This window comes from Microtus ochrogaster, unplaced genomic scaffold (genome assembly GCF_000317375.1).
Source record: "Microtus ochrogaster isolate Prairie Vole_2 unplaced genomic scaffold, MicOch1.0 UNK10, whole genome shotgun sequence".
Taxonomy (NCBI): domain Eukaryota; kingdom Metazoa; phylum Chordata; class Mammalia; order Rodentia; family Cricetidae; genus Microtus; species Microtus ochrogaster.
The window spans coordinates 6,870,802-6,883,470 of record NW_004949108.1 but is presented as its reverse complement, the minus strand read 5'-3'; positions in this window follow the sequence as shown (position 1 = coordinate 6,883,470).

Below are 12,669 nucleotides of genomic sequence, written 5' to 3'. Positions count from 1 at the left end.
CAGTGTCACTCTGCCCTGCACTGTAATGTGCACATGTGAAATATGGATATAAGTGCCATATTCCCAAAGTTTCAGAGTTGTTTCCTATGGTATTACCCAGCTTTCTCTGAGCCATGACTCTCCCCAGGGTGCTGGTTGATATACACAGACTTTCATTGGGAGCATCCATGCTTCTAAGCAGGATGTTCATCCTTATCTACATCCTTTACTCTTCTCCTTTGCAAACCATGGGGCAGAATAAAAACAGCAGCACATCCATATGTCAAAAGAACGTGGCCACTTTTTGACTTCTCTTGTCTGAGAGGTCGGTGACTCTGTGCCTTGTGTGGTCCTGGATAGAAGTGTGTTCTGGTTCTTTCCCCCTAGGAAACTGTGAGTGGCATGCAGAAGTGGAGAGGGTCACCACATGGCCGCTAACGTGATTAATTAAAGTGTTTAGTATAAATGGCTGGTAGTATTTAGTCGTCCCTTAGAGGGATTAAAGCTGGTTAAACATATGGGTGGAGGGTAGATTAATGAATGAGTCAGCAGCAGTGAAAGGGGGTAGGTTATTTTTCAGTGGAGCAGTTAATAGACATCCCTACCTCCACATTACATGCGAGGGATCTCAGCTTAATCCTTTAAATGCTTTCACCATCTGTAATTAGGTAATTAGTTTGGGGAGAATTGTAGCACATGTAGAAGGAGAGAGGAAAACAACAACTGCATATGAATAATGACGAGCTGTTTATTTCATAGCAAAGCGATGCTGTTTGATTCTCGACTGGCTCCGCATTGTATTGGTCCCAGGATTGATTCTGGCCTTCCAGAGATCAAGGAGGACTGCATTGTTCTCTGCACAGACTACGGCAGTTACTCTAGAACTTTGACTTCTTGATCCAACAGTAGGTGCCCTTGATTAATTTCTAAGCAGGCATCAGAGGAGAACTTAAGGCTATGCTCTGAAGGACTTCTGAGAGCCACCCAGTCTGAAATGAGCCTAGTCTAATATATATATATATATAAAGAATGCCTTGGTGTACCCTTAAATTCCATGATGTCTGGTTCTCATCCTGTCTCTCTTTCGTCCTTAATTATTCCCCTCTTGATAACATTCTAGTGCTGTGACCTTTTTATGTTTTCGAGAGAGGCTGAAGATCTTACCTTTGAGAAGTTTGCAATTTGTTTTTAGTTTGATAAGTAAGACATGTGGATCAGTGACTCATAAGGCAGTGGGAGCATCTTTACCTAATCAACGGGCCATAAGTGAGGGGCGTCTCTGTCAGCCTTGGGACACTGGCTTCAATGTCCTTTCTCCTTTGTGCTTTTCTAACCTCCTCCAGAAGATATTTTCATTTTTCTTCTCTGGGTCGGCAGCTGACCTGTGCCTGCCACATTGTACCTTGCTGTTGGCAGCATAATGGAGCTGAAGGTTGTTTTTAAAATACATTGTCACTGTGACATGTCACAAAAAAAAAAAAAAAAAAACAAAACAGGTGCTGCTTGTCTTTATGGCAAAGACAATTTTCAATTAGGCTCAATGGCCTGGGAAAAGCTGTGGATTGTTCTTTATTATTTGAGTTTCAAGAGAAAGAACATCTCATTTTGGAGAAGGAAAGGAAATGCAGAGTTTATAACACAAAGAAATTAGAAGAATTAGGAATGCAAAGAAATTATACTTGATAGTTAGCCTGAGGTGTTCAATTATTTGCTTCATAATGGACAGTGAGAGTTAGTGAAATGAGAAAGAAGATTCAAAAAGTGATGTTATGGATCGCATTAATGATGAAAAGGCATGCGTAAAATATCCATTTTTGCCTCTTAGAGGGAATTTCTCAAGAAAGTGCAATAATTTTGAAACAGATACTCTTCAATATACAACGGGATTCTGTCTTAATATACCCTTAATATGTCAAACTGCATTAAATTCCTTTATCCCACTCAGTAGCTCCCACTATTCAACACAGTGTGGTATAGGGAATCTGTAGTTCCCTTGGTGACCATAGGACTGACTCATTACTGCTACCCAGTGCTAAAAAGATGTCCATCAATCTTTGTCATCAATCCATGTTCATCAAGAGGGTTTCATCCTACATATCACTGGTCTTGGAAGATATCACAGTTTAAGGATAGTTGGTATTAAATGTGTACTGCACTGTAATATTGTAAAGTCCAGAAATGATAAGTCCGTCTATCATTAAGTCAAATGTTAGCATTATGAGTCCTGTATTGATTGTTGATGTCATTATATCCAATCACTTTTTATAAAGCAATAGCAAACAAATATTTTAAGCAAACTGCATACTTTGATGCTCTGTATTAACTACCTACCTAACCCCATCCTCAGGAGATCAGTCTTATTCTTGCTTTATTAGTCCTATGGGTGGATCTGGATGTGCCACATGGTGCTCAGAAAGTGAACAGAATTAGCATATGTATCCAATTTGTATCCAAACTGTAAACACAATTTCTCACCAATTTGGAATTAAGTGTATTAGAAGAGACTTTATAGTATGTCTCCTGATTCAAGGAAACCTCCAGGATGCTCCCCTGCCAGCTGGTTGGGATGCTGGCTTCTTCCCCTTATATGGCTCAGCAACACTGAGCTATAGAGAAGTGATATTATAGCTGCGTCGATACTGTTATGCACTAACGATGAACCAAAGTTCCAAGAGTTTATGGTCTACTTTGCAAGATAGGAGTATGATGTGGAAAGGGGGATCCAACGAAAATGATTCTGATAATTGAGTTGGCTCATGCTTTTTCCAAAATTGTATGAGTATGGGCGTTTTGTCTGCATGTATGTCTGTGTACCACATATATGTCCAGTGCCCAAGCAGGCCGGAAGAGAGCATCGGATCCCTTGTGTCCAAAGTTATACATAGCTATAAGCTACCATGTTGGTCCTTGGAATTGAATCCAGGTCCTCTTGAAGAGTGCCAGTGCTCTTAACAGCTGAACCATCTCTTTAGGGCCTTGTGCCCATTTTTTACATGTCCTTTTCCTTCATAGAAGCCAACCAGCTCCACTATGCCACATTAACCTAAGAGTTCTTGTTACTTTACCTCCACATCAATCTCCATTATTTCATTATTTAGTTGCTTACCGTTTGTTTCCCTATCTTATTTTTACTTCCTACCGGTTTGACTTCTATACTTTTTACTTAGTAATTTTATTTTGAACAGAAATTTTTATTTTCATTGCCTTGGCACTCATCTGTTCAGGTGACAAGCCTTGATTAACATTACATTGAGCCTTGGTGACAAAGATGTGGAGGATATAAGATGGTGACTTTCAGGAGGCTCATAAACTGTTACTTGAAAGACTCGTAGTTTCTTTTGAAAACCATGTTGTGGTTGGTTTTATGGGGCAGGTATATAAAATGAGGCTCGAAAAAGACAAGCTTTAATGAGGACCAGGAAGAAGGCAGGCATAGAAGGGTGGTAGGATAAGTAACCTAATGCCAATTTATAAGAATGGTGTTTGTGTCCAGAGCTCTCTACTTTTCTGTTGTGGTCACTTCCAGTCAAGCCTTAGCCTCGTAAAGACAATGTCACAGGGACACAGTCTTTACTCCTTCTTTAATGGCTTAACAGTTTTTGATTCGAGTGCACCTAAAATTCCACGAGAGAAGCTGGTTGGCTTCCATGAGACAGTATGAAGAACATCTTTAAAGGTTTTGAATTGCAAGTTTTTATCATTTCTTCCTAATGTAAAGAAATACAATTGACTTTTATGAGAATGCCGTCGCCAGTAGCTTGCTAAACTGATTAGTTCTAAAAAAAAAAAAAACTGATTAGTTCTAATAGAGCATATTGTCTTTTGTATTTCCTACAGTACCATCTAGCACGATCAACAAATAGACTGTCCCATGAGTCTATTATTTACTGTTCTGATATGATTTCATTCAAATATTATTTCCTCTCTAAATGTTTGAATATTTTTATGAACCAATTATAACTGTGATGAAAACTTAGTCTAATGTGACTATATTTCCCTGTATTTTTTCAGCACATTCACTGTGGCTGTTTTAAAGTCTGTATGAGCTCTCTCTAATTCCTTTAACTCTGTTTTGTTCCGTCTTTCTTCTATTAGGTTTCGGTCACACAGTCCTGTGGGGTTACATGCCTGTTGATTTTAGTTGAGTACCTTATCTATGTTTCTAGCCTTTAACTTAGACCCAGGATCTAAGTAAATCCATCAGTACTCAATGACTTTTATGCTCTTCTGCCAAGGACTTCCTTCCCTGGAATTCTATAATTTTTTTTTCCTGATCAATTCTCTGATTCTTTGAGATGTGCTTACTTGCTTGTTTATTTTAATCTGTCATTTTGGACTATTTATGTAGAATAATTACTATGCCTTGAAGATGTCCTCACATCTGAGATACTCAAAGAATATTTTCAAATTTAATGCAATTGGAGAATTTGATATCCTTACCTCAAAATAGTAGGCAGGACAAGTAGAGAATAACTAGTAACTGAACCAAGGAACCAAATATGATGGTTAATCTTGATTGACATTTTGACTACATCTAGAATAAACTGAGATGCACACAACTGGGCACACCTGTGAAGAACATTTGTTGACTGGATCATTTGAGATAGAAGACTGACTCTAAATCCAAGCCATGCCTTCTCTTGGTAGCCCATATGAAAAAACATATGCTTCTTGCCGGCTTGACCATATTCATGCTGGCAGGCTCATCTATCCTTGTTGCTGGGCTATTCCTTTATTGGTATTAGAACCTCCATCTTTAGGATTCCAATGTAGATCAAGGAACAGAAGCTCTCTAGGACCCCAGGACCAGATTGAGACTGCTGAGACATCTGGGCTAGTGGATGCAACAACTACTGGATCTTTGACCTTTCTGTGAGGAGGCATCACTCTAAGAAATCCTATCTATCAGCCCTGTTGTTCTTGCCAGCCCAGACTAATGCACTGACCAAACTATCAACCACCCAACCAACTAACCAGTAACCAAGCATCTAGCCAATCCTTAAACAACTGTGGAAGGGTGGTCAGTCAACATTCCACAGGCTGCTCTGAAACTGACCATTTCGAAGTAAACAAATTGATATGCGATATTGTTTGGAATGCCCTGGACATTCTGTTGGACCAAGAGGCACAGCTGTGGTTTTCTTTTAATTAAAATATGTATTTGGAAAAGATGGAACTTTCTTTCTGACTCCATTTTTTAGGAGAAAAAGATTGAACAACTCGAACAACAGACAACACCTGTTCTACCCATGACTTTAAAGCATCCCAAAAGAAACAAAGAAAACAGATTAAACTACACAGCATTTCACGGAGGTAAACAGCCATTCTTATTTTCTGATTCCCTTAAGATTCATTCCCTAATTACAATACCGCGCCACTCTGTGATAAATGGCTAGCATTATTTTGGGGGGAGGAGGCTTGCTTGTTTCCTACATGGAATCTCAATATCCCAGTGTGTAAAATGAAGGAGTTGAAGGAAATGATAGCAAAACCGTCATTTCTTTTCTAATTCCCATATCGGATGAGGGAGAAGCATATTTTTTTCTTCATGCATGTCTGAATGTATTAATTTACATAACCAGAGTTACCCTTTAAAAATTCTGTATTTAGTGGCTATGAGGATTTTCCCTAAACCTCCGTGGTATGCTCACCTCAACCATGGGTTATCCTTAATACATCTTACTATAGTGAGTTAAATCGTAATGCAGAAAATCACCTTTTATTGTGAAATGGCAGGATCCACTTCAGGAACTTTCTGAGGCTATTATACCTAATGGTCACAATTGAGCAGAGCTTTGTCCATTTAAAGCGAAGCCAAAGTTGCTTCAGATGTCAAGGCTGAGCTCATGCAGTGATTAGTTGGATGAAACAGATATTGAACATTTTTTAATGTTAAAAACTGTAATTCACTTGAAACTCCATCTTGCATTCTATCTCTTTCTCTCTCTTTAAAATTTGAAATGGGTTTGAACATCAGACATAAACGTTTGATCTCTATCACTTGTGACCATGAAAATTCAGAGCCATGGATAGTCTTCTGTTAGACACCGCGGGATCCTTCCTTGAAGTGAACCAGATGCAGTGAAGTCTAGATAATCAGTCTGATGACTCCAGGATGGATCATGAGCCTTTGCAGTTCTTCTTTCAACAAACTCACAGTACTGTGTAATGGATTAAGAGTTGCAGGGCTGGGAAGGATGCTAGCCTAGCTCTCCCATGGAGCAGTTTAAAGACTGTTGAGAATCAGCCTTTTCCTCTCGGTCTGACTTCATCTTTCCTGTGAAGGGGGATGGATATTGCTGGGAGTTTCATAGTCTATGTGACTTTGAAGAGGGGACAGGGAGGGCCCAGTGCCACTTTCCTGGGATAGCTTTGGAAAATGATGAAGGTGCTTTTAGTTTCTACCCTAACTGGGAGCGGTTATTACAAGCACTTGGGAAGCCTAGGAAAGCCTAGACATGCTTCCACATGCAGAGTGATTGTACTCACTGATGCGCCCACAAATTCTTTCCACATTAGCAAATGGCATCCAATGTTGTTTCCCTGTTGGTATTCTTCAACAGACTCCTAAGATTTTCCTCATTCATACTCTAAACAGATCACTGCAGAAAGTCAGGTTCAGGATGCCGCCTATGACTCTCTCCTCTTTTCCTTCTTCAGATATTGCTGACACTGTGTCAGGAATTGAAAGCATTTTGGCCCTGTGATTATGTGGTATCCAAATATGTAAAGAGACTTCCTTGTCTGGGCATTTTCTCTTCCCAACTCATCTGAAATGAATTTCGCTCCCTTCCTTCCTTTTCTCAAAAGGGGAAGGTCAGGAGAAGGAGTCTCCTGAAGCAGAACTGGTTTCAGCAAGCTAAAAGGTCCTTTCGTGATTCTGCCAACATTCTTTTCCTCCATGAGTGAAGTCTTTCCTTTCCTTTCTACCTGAGTCGCATAGGAGGCTCGAGGGAACAGGTGGTGGGAGACTCAGGCACCAGCAAGCAACCAGAAACATGTCTGTTTCCCCTTATCTTGACCACTTATCTTTCCTGCTTGTGCCGAAGTTAATAAACCTTTCCCAGAAACTTCCCAAAGAGAATACCTATTTCCAAAATAAAATGGGGGGGGGGTGATGGAGGAAGGTCATTGGTTAATTAAATAAAGAAGCTGCTTGCCCTGATAGGTTAAAACATAGGTGGGAGGAGTAAACAGAACAGAATGCTGGGAGGAAGAGGAAGTGAGCTCAGAGACGCCATCCTCCCCTCTCCCAGGCAGACACACGCGGTGAAGCTCTGACCCAGGATGGAAGTAGGCTAGAATCTTCCCGGTAAGACCGATGCTCACAGATTATTAGAGATGGGTCGATCGGGATATCAGAATTAGCCAGTAAGGGCCAGAGCTAAAGGGCCAAGCAGTGTTTAAAAGAATACAGTGTCCGTGTAATTATTTCGGGTAAAGCTAGCTGGGTGGCGGGACACAGCCCACTGCTCCTAACACAACAAGGGGGGGGGTCTGGAAAGATGCTTCACCGGTTAAGGGTACAGGCTACTCTTCTAGAGGATACAGATGCTATATTTTAGGACTCACATAGTGACTCACAACTGTCTGTAACTCCAGTTCCAGAGGATATGATGCTCTTTTCGGGCCTCTGTGGGAGGGGGGTGCATGTGACACACAGAGAGACATGCAAACAAAATACCCACATACATAAAATGAACATAAAAGCGTGGAACAAATCACATGAAATTTGTTGACCCAGTCAATCAAGTTGCTACGATTTGGATACATTTTTCCATGGACCATTGTGTGAAAGGCTTGGGTCCTAGCACATGGCTAATTGTGATGAAGTGGGATTCGAGAAGTAGAGGCCAAAGGGAAGAAGTCTGGCTACTGGGGACATTCCTTTGAAGGGGACACTACTATTCTAAATGTTTCTTCTTTTTCTTTGCTTCTAGGCCACATTGGCTAGTAGATTTCTCTCTTCTGTCATCCCCCTGGGATGTTCTTTTCTCTGCAGACTCAAAGGCAACAGAGCCGAGAAGCTAAGCAGTGAAGTCTGTGAGAGCCAGAGTTAAACACTCTTTCTAAGTTGACTGTCTCCATTATTTTAACACCTGCTCTCAGCAGCATTTTGAGAGATTTTGTTCTTCTCAGTTAGTATCCCAGCCTCCACTTCCTCTAATCATGGAGTGTTATATGTGATGTCTTTTGGTCAGGTTCTGTTACCATGTATGCCTCAGGTCCTCTAAAATGTCATCTCTCTCCCAACATTTTATCTTAAAGGTTTAGAGCTAGGGACCAGTGAGTTGGAGGTGCTTACTGTGTGAGTATGTAGTCCAGCAAGAGAAACAAACGTGATCCTGTATCTAAAAGGTGGAAGGAAAAAACCTGAAGGAGACCTCCGAACAGTGGGTGCTTCTTCCTGGACCCACCCAAACACTTGTTTTCACAGCGAGATTCTTTATTGAGTGGGGAAGAAAAGTTAAACTTGCTGCTTCCTGATTCAGGCAGAAAAATGGCAGCAAATCACCTTGCAGGTGTTATTCTTATGAGACAAAGGGAGGTCTGTCTTAGAACAAGCATGTATGAAGTGGTAAAGGAGACAGAGGTGAGGGAGAAGGGGACAAGGGAAAGGGGCAGGGATATTTGTCACAGAGGGACAAAGGACTGCCTCTGAATAGAGAGGAGACAGACAGGACACATAGGAGGGTGGTAGTTTAGAAAGGTAAAGGAGGAAACACCGTGTTAGGATGAGGTGTTTATTTTATTTGGACATGTTAATTTAGGTGAATCAAAGGGGGGTTTGATTTCTATACTTTGGTAGCCATCGTCAGGAAGCATGAGTAGCCAAATAAGGGACTAGACCTTAGTGGGTAGATTTAGGAATGTAATTTAACAGTATTTAGCAAGACAGAGGGAGTGGGGGAGAAGGGCAAGGCCTGCCAGAGCCAAATGTTAGAGTGGGCTGGTGTCCCTTCAGAACCAACTCCTGAAAGTTGTCCTATATCTTCAACACATGCACTGTGCACAGGTCTTACTATACACACACACACACACACACACACACACACACACACATACACACAGACACACGATGATGTGAAGATGGTATCGATAATAATATTTTTTTAAGTGTTTGGAGCATTGATGAACAAAATCCGAGGTGTTCTGAAATAGCCAACTGATTTAATAACTCAGAGAGGAACATCTAAAAAATACAAAACAAATTGTATCTATAATTTTAAATCTTCTAGAACCAAAATAAAAATGATGATGATAAAAAGAGGGGGATGACCTTAAATATACATTATGATAAATTCAACACATCCAGAATATTTTAATTTCTATTTATCCAGCATAAATTTCTTGGTAAACTATTCATATTTTCATATTAAAAAAGAGTTGATATCTGCTCTGTACCTAGGATCATCTGGAGCTACAGGGGAAGCACTAACTTACTGTATGTGACTATTTGAAAATAGATTGGAAAGCAAAGAACAAACGCCAGATGCCTTGCTTGGCGTTGGTGGCACGAGGTCCCCGTGGAACTGCTCTTCATTGTTTTGGCGGTCTTTCTCCATCAGCGAGAGACATGATAGCGTCTCTAGTTTGTGGAACTTCATTTTCTAAAACGGTTTCTAAGAACACTACTCCTAGGAGATAAAGTACCAAAAAGAGGTTTTATAGTCATCTGATTTGGGAAATAATCTACAGTAGGAGGTATTCAAATATACAACAATATTTTAAAGACATCGACAGTATGGCAAAGGAGCAATTTTCTAAATACCTCATTTCAAAAGCTTTTGACTAGGGGACTGTTTCATTTTGTTCTCTCCCACTACCTACTCCATGGAATATACTTAGAGAAACATCACAGTGCGTTTGTATTCAAGGTGAGGAAAACTATATTGATGTTTGTAAATGATTATCAAACTTAGGCTAACACACTAATTGTCAGCATTTCAAGTTTATCTTACTATTTTACATATGATGTGGAAGTCCCCTCTATATGCTGTGATTACCATTAATGAATAAAAGAACTGCTTTGGGCCTATAACAGAGCTGTGGGGAAACAAAGCTAGGTGGGAAAAACTAAACGGAATGCTGGGAGAGAGGAGGTGGAGTTAGAGAGAAGCCATGTAGCCCCACTGGAGCTGGATAGAACTTTACCCAATAAGCCACAGCCACATGGCGATACACAGATTACTAGAAATGGGTTAAATTAAGATGTAAGAGTTAGCCAATAAGAAAGTAGAGCTAACGGGCCAACCAATGTTTTATATCTGTGCAACTATTTTGGGGCTAAGCAGCCGGGAACTAACTAGCAGCTTCTTTATAATATATATATATATATATGAAATTATATAGATGTTTATAGATTAGTCTATAGATGTTTCAGCACTGTACTTTCTTCTAGGGGCATAGAAATTTTAATGCCACCATCCTATTTACTTCTTCATTATTGTCAATAATAATGCATGTAATGTAGAAGAAAACTTTGGCCACAAAATTCTTATTTTAAGATGGTAATCTCCCATCTTATCTGGGAGCAGCCTAATTGGGTGCTGAGGATCTGAACTCAGGTCCTCACGATTACACTGACTGATCCATCAGTGTGGGTCTATCCCTTCATGAATCCCTTTCCACTGTGTCCATTTCCTTTTTGTATCCTAATTTTTCTTTTGCTTTTTCCTCACTATTTCCAATCATCTAAAATAATCTTCTGAGCTGGGTAAGCAGCTTCCATAGAATTCTTAGTTTTTGAGACAAGACCCACGCCAAATGTTTGGTTGGAGAAGAATTACTGTTTAGACTTAGCTTTCAGAAATGTTGCTTTCTGGTAGAGATAATCCATATAAACTGAGATAAGAGTGATCATGAAAGAACAGAATCCTCTGGAAATTACTGGAAGCCACCCTAGAGATGGAGTGGTGACTTTTCTGGGGAAGGTGGGAAGAGAAGTGTTTCTGGAATGTGCCACTGACCAGGGCAAAGGAGGGGCGTTATACAGGAAGTCTACTAAGCAGCTTCCAGCACAGAGGGCTCATGGCCAACTGCAGTGGGAGAAGTGGCAACCATGAACTGGGACATTCAAATCCTTCAATACTTAGTGGAATTTGTGAAGTGAGAATCACACTCCCAGTAGCCTTTGGGCAGTGACTTCCCTGCATTTGACATTTTCCCTGGGAGCTAGCATTTCTTTCCTTTCTCTTTCTGGACCAAGAGGAAAGAACTTCTACCTGGCACCTTGTGAATGGGAGTCCAAGCAAAGGAGTTCATATTTGTGGTTTCCAGTGACAAGCCTTTCTATTACAGACATGAAAGGATGAGACTTCCTCAGACCCAGAGAAAGGGGATAACTGAAAACATTTACTTTATCAGATGCTATTTTAGATGAAAGGCCAGGATTCATCTTCATATTCATCAAGGCATGCACGAGCTTTCAGGAAAGAGATGTGCTGACAGGCATTCGCTCCCTCGGTTATTAAACGTGCTGGAACATATTTTAAAAACAGTTTAGAACCAAAATCATGCCCATTTATGTCTCCCATTCCTTTGAGGCCTTTTAGTGACAGACAAGTCCGGATTGCATTTATTCATGTGGGAGAAGAATTATCTTTGATTACCAAATGCTTTCTGTGTGCATAAAAGCTATAATAAACCACTTTTTGCGTGTGTTAGAGTAGGTGTGTTCTTGCGAAATGAAAGAGGGGGAACAGTTAGAAGAAAGGAAATTTCCTGCAATCATAAAAAGTGTACTTATTCCCACATCTCTCTTCAGGCCTGGCTCTAATTTTTTCACATGCAGCCATTTAGAGGGAAACCTTTTAGTTACTTTTGTTGTTGCCGTTGAATCTCTAAGTGGGCCTTTCCAGAGGGGTAGACCCACACTTACATAGGTGGTTGTCTGGGGTTTAAGAGAGATGGGTCAGCCTCCCAAAGTACTTGCTGTGCAATCAGGAGGCCCTGAGTGTGAATCCCAAGCACCCATAGAAAAGTTGGATATAGCTGTCTGTGCTTGGTGGGAAATGGAGGTGGAGAGAGGATGATGGCTGGGGAATCACTGGCTGGTTAGTCCATCTCACTAAATACATGGTAGGGTTTGGGTTCAGTCACAGACCCCGTCTCAAGAGAATAAGCTGGCTAGTGATCGAGCAGGACACTGGTGAAGGAAGTAGGCTGCTTGCTTGTTTCCTGGCTTCCCAGACTCCCGAAATAATCACACAGAAACTATATTAATTAAATCACTGCTTAGCCCATTAGCCCTAGCTTCTTATTGGCTAACTCTTACATATTAATTTAACTCATTTCTATTAATCGGTGTTTGACCACATGGCTGTGGCTTCCTGGCTAAAATTCCTGTGTCTGTCTCTGGCTGGGCTACATAGCTTTTCCTTAACTCTGCTCTTTTTTTTTTCTCCCAGTATTCAGTTTAGTTTTCTCTGCCTACCTCTATTCTATTTCTTTATTAATTAACCAATCGTATTCACAGCATGCAAAGGGGGAAATCTCATACCTCCTCCTCCTTTCTGTTTAAAAAAATATCACACTGGCATTGTCCTCTGGCTTCTGCATGTTTAAGCACACCCCCACACATTTGTAAATATATACACAATTGTAAACATATACATACAGCACACACATACAGGAGAGAGAGAGAGAGAGAGAGAGAGAGAGAGAGAGAGAGAGAGAGAGAGAGAGAGA